This window comes from Heterodontus francisci, chromosome 2 (genome assembly GCF_036365525.1).
Source record: "Heterodontus francisci isolate sHetFra1 chromosome 2, sHetFra1.hap1, whole genome shotgun sequence".
Taxonomy (NCBI): Eukaryota; Metazoa; Chordata; class Chondrichthyes; order Heterodontiformes; family Heterodontidae; genus Heterodontus; species Heterodontus francisci.
In genome coordinates, this window is record NC_090372.1 from 193594454 (window position 1) to 193613134 (window position 18681).

Genomic DNA, 18681 nt, shown 5'->3' on the forward strand with positions numbered 1-18681 from the left:
TTGAACATATAGCCAAACAGAATCACACACCTGTTTATCTGCATACTCCACTCACTGCATTTGTCAGAAGCATGAATTAAATCAGCAACAAAAATCAATACTAGAACTACAGAAATTACTGAAGAATCAAAGCAGCAATATTGTAATGCTGAGGAAGGAAATATTTAGGGAGATGATTGCTTAAATTACTGTAAGCAATAATAGTTGAATACACCACAAACTAAACTACAAAAAGTGTGATAGTTCACAACAGGTAATCAAATTTGCAACCTGACTGTGCTTTTATAAACCACAATTAATCACACAATAGTTTATTTGAAGTTGGAACCACTTCTCCCTGTCTGTATCTACTATTAGTTCCGGCAGCCGCTTCCTATCTGTGACGGTGGCATCACTGTTTATGCTGTTCTGCCCTCTTTCCCCTCCCACTACCCCCCTCCTACCCCATCATACACACAACCTCTCTTGGATCTTCCCAAGCAATCTTGCCTTGTTTATATAATGCATTCTTTTACCCTCATCGGGACTAGGTTTTTATACTTCAAATGAACCATTTTTTCCACTTGTATGACTACTTATTTGCCCATGCCAGGAAGATTGATTTTCCGGTTATACTAGCAATGTTGCTATCAGATCTCTTGCAATCTGACTTTCTGTACTTTGTGTTAGGAAGCTATTTAGAATGCTGTTTCTTTAGGACTAGAGTTGCTACTGCTCCATGTGTTTATGTGCCTGTACCAAAAACACAACTCAGCAGCCAGTGAAAAATTATGCTGCAGTGCTATGTCCTCTGAGCAGATTTTGTTTTTCTGCAGTCTGCTTTAATCTGCGTTTTCTTCCAAGCATATGACCCACTGTTTCATTCATACACTCATTTGATGGCTGATGTGACAAATTCAGGAGCTATTGGGGTTGTGTTACCAAGGATTTAAAATTCTCATGGTCTTGTCATTTCAAATGTGGTGAATTGATGTGATTTGTTTTGATATTTGAGATCCAGCATTTTTGAATTATGCTACAGGTAATGGACACCTAATGTAATATAAGGATATAAAGGGTTAATGCTGAAGACAGTGAGAGCAACCCCTCTCATTGTAAGGGTGATGTCATAGTTACATGAGGTTAGGTTGGAGAGAACAGTGGTGGCGCAGTGATTAGCACCGCAGCCTCACAGCTCCAGCGACCCAGGTTCGGTTCTGGGTACTGCCTATGCGGAGTTTACAAGTTCTCCCTGTGACCGCGTGTGTTTCCGCCGGGTGCTCCGGTTTCCTCCCACAGCCAAAGACTTGCAGGTTGATAGGTAAATTGGCCATTGTAAATTGCCCCTAGTTTAGGTAGGTGGTAGGAGAATGGTGGGGATGTGGTAGGGAATGTAGGATTAGTATAAATGGGTGGTAGTTGGTCGGCACAGAGTTGGTGGGCCGAAGGGCCTGTTTCAGTGCTGTATCTCTATGACTCTGAGAAGAGAGAGCAGCACGAAGGATGCTAGCTTAGGAGGCTTGATGAGAGTATATATAGTATTATGTAAATAATAAACACTTCTTAGTTGACCTTATCCTGAGTCTGAGACTTGCTCCAGAATGTCCCTTTTACGCAACTAAATAAAACAACACACAATGTGGTGGCACCGGTTAAAACAACCAAGAAAATTTGAAGATCTCCCCACCTCATTGAGAAGCACCAGGAAAACAGGAGATCTAGTTGGGGGACTGCAACAAACTCAGGAGTTGCTCCGTAATCACAGATGACCTGGACAGTCGGTGAGAAAGCCCTGCAGCCTCTCAGACTGCACCACAGAAGTGTGAGTGTCTGCATCGGTACAAGCTTCTGGTTGCTTGCCATTGCAACACTTCCCCCTGCTCTCATGCTCACACCTCTGTCCTGGGATTGCTGCAGTGTTCCAGTGAACATCAACGCAAGCTCGAGGAACAGCATCTCATTTACCGATTTAGGCACACTACAGCCTGCCGGACTGAACATTGGGTCCAATCATTTCAGAGCATGCCGGGGGCCCCCCCATTTTACTTTTATTTTTAGTTATTTTTTTTCTTTCTCCTTTTTAAAAATTTTTTTTGTTTTTATTTTATTTCATCTTGGTTTGTTCAATTTGCTTACCCACTATTTTCTTTTCATGTTTGTACTTGCGGCTGTTCAATTTTCAGTCCGTTAACACCCTACCTGCACTAATGCTTTGTCTTTCAACACACCATTAGCATATTGTTTGCCTTTGCACCACAACCTTCTGGTTAGCTATTCTGTGACCTTGTCCTATCTACACCTTCTCATTTGTTATCACTTGCCCCACCCCTGCTTTACTTGCTTATAACCTTTTACATTTCTAATATTTGCCAGTTTTGAAGAAGGGTCACTGACCTGAAACATTAACTCTGCTTCTCTCTCCACAGATGCTGCCAGACCTGCTGAGTATTTCCAGCATTTCTTGTTTTTATTACAAGGAACACTACTGATCGTCCCAGTCAGATTACAACCAGTTCGAGGAGAGTTCTCAAACCACCAAACTGACCAAATCTGTGAAGTTAGATACTTGGGGAGAGAGGGTAGCAGATAGGTCAAGTATGTAAATGTGTTTGGTAAAATGTTGGATAAAGACTTGGGGGAGGAGATGCATTTTAAAGATGTATAGGGTTAATGCTGAAGACAGAGAGCAACCCCTCCCACTGTAAGTGATGATGTAAGTGGTGAGGTTAGGCTGGAGAGAAGAGAGAGCAGCAGGAAGAATGCTAGCTTAGGAGGCTTGATGAGTTTGTATGTCTTCTTCTTTGGTCTCTTTGTCTCAAGAAACAATGGGTAAGCGCCTGGAGGTGGTCAGTGGTTTGTGAAGCAGTACCTGGAGTGGCTATAAAGGCCAATTCTAGAGTGACAGACTCTTCCACAGGTACTACAGATAAAATTGGTTGTCAGGGCTGTTACACAGTTGACTCTCCCCTTGCGCTTCTGTCTTTTTTCCTGCCAACTGCTAAGTCTCTTCGACTCGCCACACTTTAGCCCCGCCTTTATGGTTGCCCGCCAGCTCTGGCGATTGCTGGCAACTGACTCCCACGACTTGTGATCAGTGTCACAGGACTTCATGTCACGTTTGCAGACGTCTTTAAAGCGGAGACATGGACAGCTGGTGGGTCTGATACCAGTGACGAGCTCGCTGTACAATGTGTCCTTAGGGATCCTGCCATCTTCCATGCGGCTCACGTGGCCAAGCCATCTCTAGCGCCGCTGGCTCAGTAGTGTGTATATGCTGGGGATGTTGGCCACCTCGAGGACTTCTGTGTTGGAGATTTGGTCCTGCCACCTGATGCCAAGGATTCTCCGGAGGCAGCGAAGATGGAATGAATTGAGACGTCGCTCTTGGCTGACATACGTTGTCCAGTCCTCGCTGCCATAGAGCAAGGTACTGAGGACGCAGGCTTGAAACACTCAGACTTTTGTGTTCCATGGCAGTGCTCCATTTTGCCACACTCTCTTGGCCAGTCTGGACATAGCAGTGGAAGCCTTTCGCATGTGCTTGTTGATTTCTGCATCGTGAGACAGGTTACTGGTGATAGTTGAGCCACTTTCAAAGCACGGTCACCGATATTGATGGATGGAGCATTTCTGACGTCCTGTCCCACGATGTTCATTTTCTTCAGGCTGATGGTTAGGCCAAATTCGTTGCAGGCAGCTGCAATCCTGTCGATGAGCCACTGCAGACATTCTTCGGTGTGAGATGTTAATGCAGCATCGTCAGCAAAGAGAAGTTCCCTGATGGGACTTTCCGTACTTTGGTCTTCGCTCTTAGACAGGCAAGGTTGAACAACCTGCCCCCTGATCTTGTGTGGAGGAAAATTTCTTCTTCTGAAGACTTGAACGCATGTGAGAGCAGCGGGGAGAAGAAGATCCCAAACAGTGTAGGTGCGAGAGCACAGCCCTGTTTCTCGCCACTCAGGATAGGAAAGGGGTCTGATGAGGCACCGCTATGCTGAATTGTGCCTTTCATATTGTCATGGAATGAGGTGATGATACTTAGTAGCTTTGGTGGACATCCAATCTTTTCTAGTAGTCTGAAGAGATCACTTCTGCTGACAAGGTCAAAGGCTTTGGTGAGATCAATGAAAGCAACGTAGAGGGGCATCTGTTGTTCACGGCATTTCTCCTGTAGCTGGCGAAGGGAGAACAGAATGTCAATGGTGGATCTCTCTGCTCGAAAGCCACACTGTGCCTCAGGGTAGACACGCTAAACCAGCTTCTGGAGCCTGTTTCGAGCGACTTGAGCCAAGACTTTCCCCACTATGCTGAGCAGGGAGATTCCACGGTATTTGTTGCAGTCACCGCGGTCACCCTTGTTCTTATAGAGGGTGATGATATTGGCATCGCGCATGTCCTGTGGTACTGCTCCCTCGTCCCAGCACAGGCAAAGCAGTTCATAGAGTGCTGAAAGTATAGCAGGCTTGGCACTCTTGATTATTTCAGGGGTAATGCCGTCCTTCCCAGGGGCTTTTCCGCTGGCTAGAGAATCAATGGCATCACTGAGTTCCGATTTTGTTGGCTGTACGTCCAGCTCATCCATGACTGGCAGAGACTGGGCTGCATTGAGGGCGATCTCAGTGACTACATTTTCCCTGGAGTACAGTTCTGGGTAGTGCTCCACCCAGCGGTCCATTTGCTTGCGTTGGTCAGTGATTGTGTCCCCTGATTTAGATTTGAGGGGGGCGACCTTCTTGATGGTTGGTCCAAAAGCTCTCGATGGCATCATACATTCCTCTGATGTTTCCGGTGTCTGAGGCCAGCTGAATATGACTGCATAGGTGTTGCCAGTAGTCATTTGCGCAGCGCCTGGCTGTTCTTTGTGCAGTGCTTCTGGCTGCTTTAAGTGCTACGGTGTTAACTCGCTGGTGTGTTTGTAGCATTATGTAAATAATAAACCATTCTTCGTCGACCTGATCCTGAGTCTGAGACTTTTCCAGAACGTCCCTGTTATGCTATTAGAGAGAGGCTGAATGCTTGGGGGAGATGCTGATGTAACGGTAATGTCACTGAACTAGCAATCCAGAGGCCCAGTCTAATGCCCTGGGGACAAGGGTTCAAATCCCACCACATAGCAGCTGGTGGAATTTAAATTCAATTAATTAATGAATCTGGAATTGAAAGATAGTCTCAGTAATGGTGCCATGAAACTATCATCGATTGTCATAAAAACCCATCTCATTCACTAATGTCTTTTAGGGAAGGAAATCTGCTTGCCTTACCTGGTCTGGCCTACGTGTGACTCCAGACCAATGGCCTCTGAAATGGCTGACAAGCCACTCAGTTGTCAAGGGCATTTAGGGATGGGCAACCAATGCTGGCCTTGCCAGTGACACCCATAGTCACATGAAAGAGTTAAAAAAAAAACTCTGCATAGTCACCTGCCTGTCCAATGGGCAGTCATAGTATTTGAATTTGGTTATATTTCCTCTTTGATGTAATTTGTGATTTCTCAAGTTTTGTAAACATGGAACTCGATGTTTGGAATTAAAGGAGAAGTTTGATTTTTAATTAACCAAATTAAATTGCAAATGTTGGCAATAGGTACAAAGTAGAAAGAATTTGCAATTTTATAGTGCTTTTCATGATCTCAGGATGTCCCAAAGCTTTAGTCAAAGAAATTCTTTGACATGTAACAGATATGACAGCCAATGTGCACACAGCAAGCTCCCAGCACAAGCATAAATAAAAAGACTTGCATTTATATAGCACCTTTCATAACATCAGGACATCCTAAGGCACTTTACAGGCAATGAAGTAGTTTTGCATTACGCACAGCAAGCTTTAGTTGAGTGAGAATTATTGACCAGGAACAACTTAGTGGCTAAGTTGGCTGGAGAGTCTAGAACTAGGGATCATTGTCTCAGGATAAGGGATCGGCATTTAGGACTGAGATGAGAATTTTCTTCAAAGGGTTGTGAATCTTTGGAATCCTCTGCCTCCAAGGACTGTGGCTGCTCAGTCAATGAGTATATTCAAGACTGAGATCAATAGATAGATTTTTGGGTACCAAGAGAATTGAGGATATGGGGATAGGGCAGAAAAATGGAGTTGATGTAGAAGATCAGGCACGATCTTAGTGAATGGTGGAGCAATGGGGGGTAGGCGGTGGCGTAGTGGTATTATCACTGGACTAGTAACCCAGACACCCAGGGTATTTCTCTGGCGACATGGGTTTGAATCCCACCACAGCAGAAGGTGGAATTTGAATTTAATTAATACATCTGGAATTAAAAGCTAGTCTAATGATGGCCATGAAACCATTGTTGATTGTTGTAAAAACCCATCTGGTTCACTAAATGGGATAGATTTCGAACAGATTTAGCAATGCAAAACTGGGCATCCATGAGGCGCTGTGGGCCATCAGCAGCAGCAGAATTGTACTCGACCACAACCTGTAACCTCATGGCTCGGCATATTTCGGCCTCTCCTGAAGTCCCCAGCATCACAGATGCCAGACTTCAGCCAATTCGATTCACTCCACGTGATATCAAGAAACGACTGAAGGTACTGAACACTGCAAAAGCTACGGGCCCTGACAATATTCCGGCAATAGTACTGAAGACCTGTGCTCCAGAACTTTCCGCACCCCTAGACAAGCTGTTCCAGTACAGCTACAACACTGGCATCTACCCTGCAATGTGGAAAATTGCCCATGTATGTCCTGTACACAAAAAGCAGGACAAGTCCAACCCGGCCAGTTACCGCCCCATCAGTCTACTCTCAATCATGAGTAAAATGATGGAAGGTATCATCAACAGTGCCATCAAGTGGCACTTGCTTAGCAATAACATGCTCAGCGATCCTCAGTTTGGGTTCCCCCAGATCCACTCAGCTCCTGACCTCATTACAGCCTTGGTTCAAACATGGACAAAAGAGCTGAACTCAAGAGGTGAGGTGAGAGTGACTGCCCTTGACATCAAGGCAGCATTTGACCGGGTATGGCATCAAGGAGCCCTAGCAAAACTGAGGTCAATGGGAATCAAGGGGAAAACCCTCCGCTGGCTGGAGTCATATCTAGCACAAAGGAAGATGGTTGTGGTTGTTGGAGGTCAATCATCTGAGCTCCAGGACATCACTGCAGGAGTTCCTCAGGGTAGTGTCCTAGGCCCAACCATCTTCAGTTGCTTTATCAATGGCCTTCCTTCAATTATAAGGTCAGAAATGGGGTTGTTCGCTGATGATTGCACAATGTTCAGCACCATTCGTGACTCGTCAGATACTGAAGCAGTCCGTGTAGAAATGCAGCAAGACCTGGAAAATATCCAGGCTTGGGCTGATAAGTGGCAAGTAACATTCATGCCACACAAGTGCCAGGCAATGACCATCTCCAACAAGAGAGAATCTAACCATCTCCCCTTGACATTCAACAGCATTACCATCGCTGAATCCCCCACTATCAACATCCTAGGGGCTACCATTGACCAGAAACTGAACTGGAGTAGCCATATAAATACCATGGCTACAAGAGCAGGTCAGAGGCTAGGAATCCTGAGGTGAGTAACTCACTTCCTGACTCCCCAAAGCCTGTCCACCATCTACAAGGCACAAGTCAGGAGTGTGATGGAATACTCTCCACTTGCCTGGATGGGTGCAGCTCCAACAACACTCAAGAAGCTCGACACCATCCCGGACAAAGCAGCCCGCTTGATTGGCACCCCATCCACAAACATTCACTCCCTCCACCACCAACGCACAGTGGCAGCAGTGTGTACCATCTACAAGATGCACTGCAGCAATGCACCAAGGCTCCTTAGACAGCACCTTCCAAACGCGCGACCTCTACCAACTAGGACAAGGGCAGCAAATACATGGGAACACCACCACCTGCAAGTTCCCCTCCAAGTCACACACCATCCTGACTTGGAACTATATTGCCGTTCCTTCGCTGTCGCTGGGTCAAAATCCTGGAACTCCCTTCCTAACAGCATTGTGGGTATACCTACCCCACATGGACTGCAGCAGTTCAAGAAGGCAGCTCACCACCACCTTCTCAAGGGCAATTAGGGATGGGCAATAAATGCTGGCCTGGCCAGTGACGCCTGCATCCCATGAATGAACAGAAAAAAAGCTTGGGGAACTGTTTGGCTTCCTGCACCTATTTCTTTTGCACTGTGGCTGTCCAGTAGAGCACTTGCCCGCTATTACTGAGAGAGGACTACCCTGATCCATAATGGAGTCTTACATATGTAGTGAAATAGTTTTCTGTAATTACTCAAGTTTTATGCTATTACTAATTTGTTTTTAGCCTTGTTATTTCATTTATTTACCAACACTATTTATACCATCAAAACTCTTTATATGAAACACCACGATCAAATTGTCTTTGTTTAATGAAGTGCCTTAGAGGAGTGTTGAATTTTGTTTTAATGCGTAATTTAAGAAATATATATTTAAATTGGCAGAGAATGCAAATTTGATTGTGTGTATCAGGTTCAGCGTAGTCATATAATGTAAACATTGTTATGTGCTTTATCTCAGTTGATCAATTTCTGTTAATGGAAGATAGTGTGTTCAGAATGTCTGACTTTAGTGACCAGATGTACCACAAAATTTTTCTTGGTCTGTGGTTGTAGCAGGCACTGTTTATGTAAGATTTCTGCTGTCTGTTGAGGATTGATTGAGCAAGAGTTACTATGTGGATGTTGGACAAGTTACCAATCCAGGCTTACCGTCAGCTGGCAAATGGCAATCGTTACACAATTCATGGACCTGTACCCAAACATGGAATTTTCTGAGAATTTGCAGTTCATGCTCTCTATGATAAGCTGCCTAATGGCCATTATCCATGTGAGACCCTCAACAGTAAGTCAGCAGGCATCAACGATATTCATGTATTCGCATTTACAGTAGGCAGGAGCAGGTTAACACATAACTTTGTATGGGGCATGGGCTTAAGGGCTGCAAACAAACATGGCAGGACCCTGTGCAAATGTGGGTCTTCCGATAAAACATGTTTGTATTTTAAAGAATCGGGAGTTGTTGCAGAGATGTCGGATTAGTGTTGGATGTTGTTGGGACCAAGAGCCCCTAGAATATGGCTCTGCCATCAGGCGGTCTCAACTTGGTTCTACATAAATTGACACTTTTTCAGGTTTTGTTGAAATGTTTTGCTCATAAAGTTAGATGTCCCAAGGGCAAGGAATATCTTTCATTGATGCAGTGAGATGTTTAATCGGACAATAAAATATCACTGGCTAGATTCATGTTCTCTTGCCTGATAGATTGATAAGTAAATTATACATTGAATTCAGTAGATGAAGTAATCTCTTAGAATTCAGCTGCCTCCCAGTCATCTTAGACATTATTTTGAAATTTTTGAACATTTTGTGTTTGCCTGAAGCTGGGTTAAATTATCTTTTAAAAATTTGTTCGACTTTTCTTTCCTTCCTGGAAGAAATGGTGTGATCTGAAAATGAATACCAACCTTGGTATTCTTATCAAATATTGTTGAAGTCCAATAATATGAAAAAAATGAAAATAGCTCAGACATTGCAGATCCCAAATGTTGTCCCTTATTACAAGATGCCAGTGACATTTCATGTGTAAATCTTGATAGTGAATGTTAGAAGGCTATTTGACTATGGGATCATCACAGTAGGATGCAATCCTTTTCTCCCCACAAAATCTTCCCACATGCACTTCCAGCAGGCATTGCTGAAATTAGCAAGATCAGTACAAATTGACTATTGAAACTGGGGCTGGAATTTTCAAGGCCATTCGGGACAGGCTGGGAGGCAGGAAGGCTGGGTGGCGCAGTGGTTAGCACCACAGCCTCACAGCTGCAGCGACCCGGGTTCAATTCTGGGTACTGCCTGTGCGGAGTTTGCAAGTTCTCCCTGTGACTGCGTGAGTTTTCGCCGGGTGCTCCGGTTTCCTCCCACAGCCAAAGACTTGCAGGTTGATAGGTAAATTGGTCATTATACATTGCCCCTAGTATAGGTAGGTGGTAGGGGAATTGAGGGAAGGTGGGGATGTGGTAGGAATATGGGATTAATGTAGGATTAGTATAAATGGGTGGTTGATGGTCGGCACAGACTCAGTGGGCCGAAGGGCCTGTTTCAGTGCTGTATCTCTAAATAAATAAATAAAATGCTGTGGGAAGGCATGCCATTTTGCCAGCAGCAGAGGATTACCTTTTTAAGGTAAAAAGCCATCACATTTGAGTTACTGTTAGGTAACACCTAGCCCTCTTCCCTGGTGTGACCATACAATGGACCAGGATATAGAACCCTTGTCTATCTGTTGATGTCTGAATGGGGACCATTCTGTTTTAATGGTGATATTTCACACCAGTTCATTGTGGTTTGGGCTGTAAGTCAGTCTGTTTCCAGCACCTTTTGTTAGTTCATTCATATAGATAGGAGTCATCAATATGCAATGGTGCTTTCAATTTCAATGGATTCTGCCCAGAGCTATTTTAGACGAGGTTAATGAGTTTCATCCTCAACAGACAGGTGTGTATTCCAGTACAGGAGGAGTTACATGACCACTATTCCACTTTATCTGTGGTACAAGTGTCCATGTTCTTGTGGTTCAGTTTAATAGTTTACTTTTTATTTTCATAATTCCTCCAATTTATTATTTAGTTCATCACGGCTCATTCTGAGCATGACAAAATAGATTGCAATTGTTCCTGTTGATTCTGTTTTAACTGGAGAAACTGTTGGAATCTATGTTGTAAGGTTTGTTCATATATTTGCTCACACCTTGCTTGGATGCTCAAAGTTGGCTGAAGACCTACGTGTCAGTAAGCAAAAGCTCACACAGTCCCCAAAAAGCTGAAAACTCATTTATAGACCTTGTCATAAGCTCATGATTCATAAAAGCTAATAGTAATACAGCCATTATAAATTTGGTAAATTTTAGGGAGATTTGGGAAGACGCTGTCATGGGAAGTTATTAATGCTTATAGAAAAGAGTTATGCATTCTGGTTTATTTTAAGCAATTTTGTACTTCACAATTTATTGAATTCAAATCTGAAAATAAAGAACAACTAAATGATATTTGGATTTTCAACAGATCAGCCAGATCATCACAATCTCAGTCATCACTGTCCCAGATCCACTCACTTGCTCCAATTTACAGAGTTAGTCTATCCTCTCTGGGCTTGTTTAAAAATGTTCTATGTTCTTCTCAGTTTAGAGTGACGTTCTTCCTCTTCCCGTCTCCCAGTTCAACCTGGTTATCTCCTCTTACCCTGAGCTAGTTCAAGTTGGTTTTCTTCTTGCCCTCAATTAAAGCTGCTACACTTTTCCCTTCCAGTTACCTCAATTCAAGTTGACATAATCTCTCAGGTTCATGTAGGCATGTTCTATCACTCTCCCAGTTAATTCTCCCCAACTCTAAATTTCTGCTTGCAGTGTCTGCTGTCTCCCCTTTATTTCCCCATCCCTTTCTCCTTCATTTCATCACCCCTTCCTTCAGTGCCTCTCTGGTCACTCCATGCTGTTGGTGGGAATTTGTGTAGAATACTTTTGATTGGCATGAATGTGAAGGGTATCTGAGCTTCATCATTGAGATTTTGAGGTCAAAACTGCATTTAGCCACTGAGCATACACCGAACTTAAAAGGTCAACAGGATAAATTGCATTTTAATAGAATTCCCTTTTCATAACAGATTGGTTGCAGACGGCCTCATGGAAACAGTTATATAAACACCAGTTTTGGTTCCCACTTACCTGATTGAACACAATACAGAGTAGCTGACAGCAAATTTAAACCCAATGCATGTCTGTTTTCTGGTAACTCACTCAATTTATTTGCCTTTTTTGGTTTGTTTTTTGAGCTAAAGTGACCAAATACATTCTGTTCATTGGAATACTGTGAGCTGTTCATCAGTGTTGCAGCAACTGTGTTGTTGTGACTGAGACTGGAGGAGTGCACTGTTCATTCAGTCCCACTTCTGCACAGGTCACAACATATATTTAAATTTTCCCACTTAACGAAACAGTCAATCAATCATATACTTTATTTTTCCCCAGAATAAAGCACAGCAACTAGGTTTCTTTATTAACAACAAAATTATCCATTCATTATAAACCAAGTCTTAACCAATAAGGAAGTAACATACAGACGACTTGAAGTATTAAAGCCCCTTATTTATCCTAGGCATCGCGCCCACACACGCACATATACATACACACCGGTTAACTGGGAAAAAGAAGGGATTTTTGTTTACAGCTGTTACAAAGGAATAGAAAGAATAAAAAAAAACACTTATGCTGAAAAGAAGGTATGAAAAGATGTCCTTTTGTTTTGGAGAGGTGTCCCAAAGGCAGCGATGGCTGTCAATGGGATCTTCCTAGAACAGTTCTTTCCAGGTGAGATTGAAGATCATGTTGGGTGGGCTTTCCAAAATGCAGCTATAGAAGGCTCCAAATAAGTCTTACAGCAGGAAATGCAGCAACAAGATTTTATTTCCACACATTCAACAGGCAAGTTCTTTAAATGTGCTGGCTTTCTTCAAATACAGGAGGAAATATGAATCTTTTGATGCAGGATTTCTTTTCAAGTGAAAGAGGTGAGCTGTCTTCTGACAGGTCAGAAAGCAAAGTGACTTTTTTAACAGTTCAAATTAAAACCAAAACTTTCCAGAAGCAAGTCTTATGACATATATAAATCTTGGCCTGTCACTCCTTTGTGAACATCTCTCCAAGTTAAAACAACCTGCTGGGTTCTTTGAAAACAGGTGATTTCCGGTAACTGTTTACTCTCAGTCCAAACCTTCCAGTAACTGTTAATAATTCCAGCATCCATGAAATTCTTTTCAGTTTTAAAATATGAATTCTCAAAAAATGGAAACCCTCGTAACAGTGTGGAAAGATGCATTTGATTTATAGACTGCAGCAGTCCAAGATCTCTGCACTCCTCTAATTCTGGCTTCTTGAGCATCCCCTATTTTCATTGTTCTACCATTGGTGGCCATGCCTTCAGCTGCCTAGGCTGTAGGCTCTGGACTTCCCTTGTTAAACATTTCTGCTTCTCTGTCTGTCTCTTCGCCTTTAAGATGCCCCTTAAAACCTACCTCTTTGACCAAGCTTTTGCCATCTGTCCTAATATCGCCTTATGTGGCTCTGTGTCAAAAATTGATAACACTCCTGTGAAGCTTCTTAGAATATTTTATTAGGTTAGAGGCACTATATAAATGCGAGTTGTTTGTTGGCTATTGTTCATTCCTGATTTACGTACGCTTCCGGACTGATTGAGGCTTTTCAGCCTCAGGCGTCTTCAGGCTTCTTCAGGCTTACACAAAGACACAAAGAAAACTCATCCGTGAACTTCTTTTCGCTGATGACTGTGCTCTCCTGGCCCACAGTCAGTCAGACCTACAATGTATAACAACACATTTTTCTGAGGTGGCACAGCTCTTCGGACTAAAAGTCAGTTTAAAGAAAACTGAAGTCCTGCTTCAGCCTGCACCCCAAGAAGAATATAGACCACCAAGCATTGTCATCGAGGGAACAGAGTTGAATGCCGTCAAGCAATTTACTTATTTGGGGAGCTTCATTTTGTTTGATGCCACCATAGACAAAGAATTGGACAGTAAGCTCGCAAAAGCAAACCATATATTCAACAGACTCTACAAATGAGTGTGGAGCAACCACAGCCTCAGAGCACAGACCAAACTCAAAATGTACAAAGCCGTAGTCCTCACCACCCTTCTGTATGGTGCCGAGTCATGGGTCCTATACCGCTGTCATGTACACTTTCTAGAGCGCTTCCAACAGCGCTGCCTTCACAGCATCCTCGAGATCCGCATCGCACATTGAAGTCCTGGAAACAGCCAACATCACCAGCATCGAGACCATCCTCCTGCAAAGCCTACTGCATTGGGCGGGTCATGTTGCCCGGATGGACAACAGCCGCCTCCCAAGATCATGTTGTATGGAGAGCTGACCACTGGCAAAAGGAATGGAGGGGCCCCATGCAAACATTTCAATGACTCCCTGAAGAAGTGCCTCTCTGTGTGCCACATTGACCATTGCCAGTGGGAAGTGCAGGCCATAGATTGTGATGCCTGGAGATGCTACATCAGGAGGGCTACAGACACCTTTTGAGACTGAGCGAAGAACCAGCATGAAAGAGAAAAGGAGGAGAAGGATAGATTCAATTTGCCTCCAGCAGCGGCTACACCTTCACTTCTTCTACCAGCTGTGGGAGAATCTACTGGTCACAGATAGGCCTGACTAGCCACCAGTGGGCCTGCAACTGATGAGTCCAATCTTCCCAAGATTTTCGTCTGCGAAGAAATACCAAGAGATCCCTGGTTAGAGGGTGATGTAGCTGCTAAATGTACTGCATAAAGTTTTGACCCACTCCAGAAATTTAGGCTGACACAAAAGTGCTGTATGGTGGTAGTGGTGCATTGGCAGAGGCTCCTTTATTCGGTTGAGACAATAAACCGAGATTCCATCTTCCCTCTCAGGTGGACGTAAAAGATCCAATGATGATATTTCAAAGAAGAGCAGGGGAGTTCTCCCTGCTGTCCTGTCCAACGTTTATCCTTCAACCAACGTCACTAAAACAGATCATTTGGTCGTCGTCGCTTTGTTATTTGTCGGAGGTTGCTGTGTGCAAATTGGCTGCTGTGTTTCCTTTTTTTTATTCTTTCATGGAATGCGGGGACCGCTGGCTAGGCCAGCATCTATTGCCAATTCCTAATTTCCCTTGAGAAGGTGGTAGCGAGTTGCCACCTTGAACTGCTGCAATCCATATGATGTTGGCACACCCACAGTGCTGTTCGGGAGGGAATTCCAGGATTTTAATCCCGCAACAGTGAAGGAATGGCGATTATATTTCCAAGTCAGAATGTTGTGTGGCTTGGAGGGGAACTTGCAGGTGGTAGTGTTCCCATGCATCTGCAGCCCTTATCCTCCTTGGTAGTGGAGGTCTCAGGTTTGGAAGGTGCCGTCAAAGGAGCCTTGGTCAGTTGCTGCAGTGCATCTTGCATATAGTACATGCTGCTGCCACTGTGCGTCAGTGCTGGAGGGAGTGAATGTTTAAGGTGATGGATGATCAAGATTGTGTTGGGCACGAATGTAACTTGCCACTTATCAGCCCAAGCCTGGATGTTGTCCAGATCTTGCTGCATGTGAACACTGGCTGCTTTAGCATCTCAGAAGTTGTGAATGGTGTTGCACGTTGTGCAGTTATCAGCAAACATCCCCACTTCTGACGTTATGATGGAGAGAAGGTCTTTGCTGAAGCAGCTGAAGATGGTTGGGCCTCAGACACTACCCTGAGGAACTCCTGCAGTGATGTCTTTTTTTATTCTTTCTGGGATGTGGGCATCCTGATGTCATGATAGCTGATATCTTAAAGTCTTTCTTTGGATGATGGGGAGAGAGCTCTTTTTGAAAAAAAAAGTCCTCAGATAGTCATCGGAAGCAAACAGACTACAGAGAGGGAAAATGCTCATGAATGCAACAGCTATTGATATGTAATTCATGAATGAAATAGTGGGGCGGATTTTATGCTCACCCCTCGGTGAGTCTGGAGGTGGGGAAAACATTTAATTGGGTCCCCACCCCACCTTTCCACCTCCACCCCAAATAAGTCTGTGCCCCCGTGGTTGGCCTTCCCACCCTAGCATGAATTCAGTCCCTTAAGTGGGCCGTTATGAACCACATCCTGCTGTCCCCAGTATTAGCCCAGCGGTGGGTGGGCCTTTTGCCGCATGGGGAGCATGCCAAGCAAACCCTTGCAGGTTACTTGCCGGCTCCGGAGGGATGCCGGGGGGGAGCTGGTTGGGGAGTGGTGGTGTGTGAATGGGAATCCCTGGTTCAAAGGCACTTAGTGCCTGATTTGAGGGACCTAGCATCGGGAAGGGTGGGACGCCTGCTTGGAACCACCCCCCCCCCCTTCCCTTGCTCTCAACAATGCCTCCCCCCCCCCCCACCCCCACAAAGCTCTGCCTCATGACCCCCACCCTGTGAAACCCCTCCCGCCATGACACACCTGTGGCCTGGGTCCCTCGACGATCCTGGGCCTCCGGTGTGTGCATTACCAGCAGTAGCCACTATCTCTGCAGTGGCGTTGCTCAGTAAAAGAGAAGCCGACCTCTGATTGACCGACACCTCTCAGCAGGCAGGATGCGTTGCCAGGGTCCTTAATCCCTGGGAAGGCCCACCATTGTCCACTTAAGTTCCTAATTGGCACGTAATGTGGCGTCGTTCCCCAGAGGAGGTGAAGCAGGGTTCTTGCCCGCTCTTCAGCCAATGTCTGAGGCCCCCATCGCTGACATAAAATCCCTTCCAGTGTGTGTAGAGAGAAATCTTCCATTTTAGTTCATAGATTATTTAAGTGTACAAATAAAATAAGTCAAGTGGTGATAGCTGTATCTGTTGCACAGATACAAGCTGTCTTGCTGAGCATGTAAGGATTTAGTGATAAGATGCTGCTATTTGCATTTATCTACCCAGAATAAAATAGCAATATATAGTGTGTGTATATCCAGCGTTTATCTCTCAGCATGACTGGGCGTCTTATCAGGCACCATAAATGCAGTATTTCACTTAATGTCAGTTGTATCCTTTATATCAGTTTGATGTAACTTTTAACTTAGAATTAAAGAAGCACATAATGTTATTGATGTCCTGTGTAATATTCCATCCCTACTTGTTTGTTATTCCTGTGAAACATTTATTTATCTATGCTCACTAATGGTCTTGGTCTTCTGAGTCTGTACTTTAAATCTGTCAGAGTATTTTTATTGGAAATCAGAGCTAGAGACAGACCTTTGAAATTGCAGAGCACTATCTTTCTGCTAATAGCAGAACTCAAATTTACCATTTTATTGATTGTTTTTAAGGGAGGTCTGATCCTAGAGACAGCCAGCGCCTGCAGCCATCTTGTCTCTGGTCCACTCGCATGCTCTCTCAATTGCCCTCTTTCACATGCTCTCTGTCTCTTGTGCACTTGTGGTCACTCATGTGTCTCGAGAATGGTGGCTCCACTCTCCCTCCCCTTCACTCTTGACCCCTCCCCCTGCCCACATGCCCCAGTCCTCCACCTCACTTGTGCTCCATGCTCCCTCACGTCTTCACACCTCTGTCTCTTCTACAAGTCTCCCTCAAAAGCATAATACTGTGGATATTGGTAATCTGAAATATCGACAGAAAATGCTGGAAATACTGTATAGATGAGACAGTATCTGTAGAGAGAAACAGAGTTAAAAATGTCAAATCTGTGACTTGTCAGAACTAGAAAATGTTACAGATCCAGTAGATTTTTAAGCAAGCACAGAGGCACAGGAAGGGGACAAGGAGAGAAAAGAACAAAAGGGAGAAGGGAAGGTCTGTGAGGGTGGAAGGCAAGAGGGATTAAATGATAAAAGCGATGATGGTACAAGGAAAAAGCGGGGTGGTAGTGGGACAACTGAAGAAACAAAAATGAGTCCAGTGGAGCTGTAAATAGCAACAGCAGAGCCATTGCCAGTTGTCCAAAAAGATGGGATCAGTGGCTATGATCTGAAATTGTTCACTCAAAGTTGTAAAGGAAGGCTGTAACATGCCTAATCGAAAGATGATGTGATGTTCCTCAAGCTTCCTTTGAGCTTAGTCTGAAATTTTTAAACTCTCACCTTTTCTCCCCTCTCCATTTACCCATCCCACTTGCACGACTTTTTTCTCACCCTTTCTCTGCACCCTTGCCTCCCCCACCCCATGTTTCGTATTTTGCTTTCTCTTTTTCAATCCTGGTTTATTCTGTTTCATATTCCTGTAGCGACTTAGATTAGTAAAGTTGCCAGGATATCCTTTCTGCTATAAAATTGAGATAGAATTATATTGCTGAGGATCTGTGCTCTCAGTATGCTCTCAAATCCTGTGACTTCTTTTTCAATAAATGATGGCACAAAACAAATATTATATCCTGGAGCCAGAAAACTCTCCAACTGTTGGTGAAGGTTGTAATAACTTGTTTGTGCAGCACCTGTGCCGATCTTTTCTATCGTGAAAAGTAATCATCCTAATGTATAATTGATGGTGGAAATGATTACAGAGTAGTATCTTTTTATATTAGAAGTTTTATGTCTGTGTGATTTAATATTGTGAGTTTGTAACGCTTTTTGTTCCCATAGCAAAGACAGACAACCTACACTCCCTGCTAAGTCTGGTCCAGTTCCAAGTTTGTCATGTGTTTAATTAACTCCAGGATGCAGTGTTCTTGCTTCTCCTGATGTACCTGCCTGTAACCTGGTATGTTTTGGCTCTCACCATGCTACACACCAAACCCTTGCATGCTTCTGCACTGAATTTGAATGTATCAATTGCATAAACACAGAAACATAGCGAAAAGGGAGAAGACGTAAAGAAAGCAAAAAGGGTTGAGAGATAAACAGATAGGTATGGACACTACAGCAAAAAATAGCATTTGAGGTGGCCTTGCACAGAAAGAAAGATGCAGATAAAGAAAAATTAGTTGGAGAGACACCTGTACAAGAGAGTTTTTAAATTTTTCCTTGTGGGTAGCATGTCTTCATTGAAAGTCTAGAAAGTTATTGGAAACCATAAAATTTTATTTGAGGTGTCAGCACTCTGTCATTGAGTCAGTTGGCTGTGTGTTCAAGCCCTACTCGAGAAGCTTGAGCACATAATCTATGCTGACACTTCTGTGCGGTACTGAGGGAGTGCTGCACAGTCAGAGGTGCCATCTTTCGG

The 18681-nt window shown here is 44.0% G+C and overlaps 1 protein-coding gene across 2 annotated transcripts in view; it reads left to right on the forward strand.

Annotated features, from left to right (window-relative positions):
* LOC137349681 (extended synaptotagmin-2-like) overlaps positions 1–18681 on the forward strand; it is a 276064-nt gene that overhangs the window by 60050 nt on the left and 197333 nt on the right. The window lies entirely within an intron of this gene.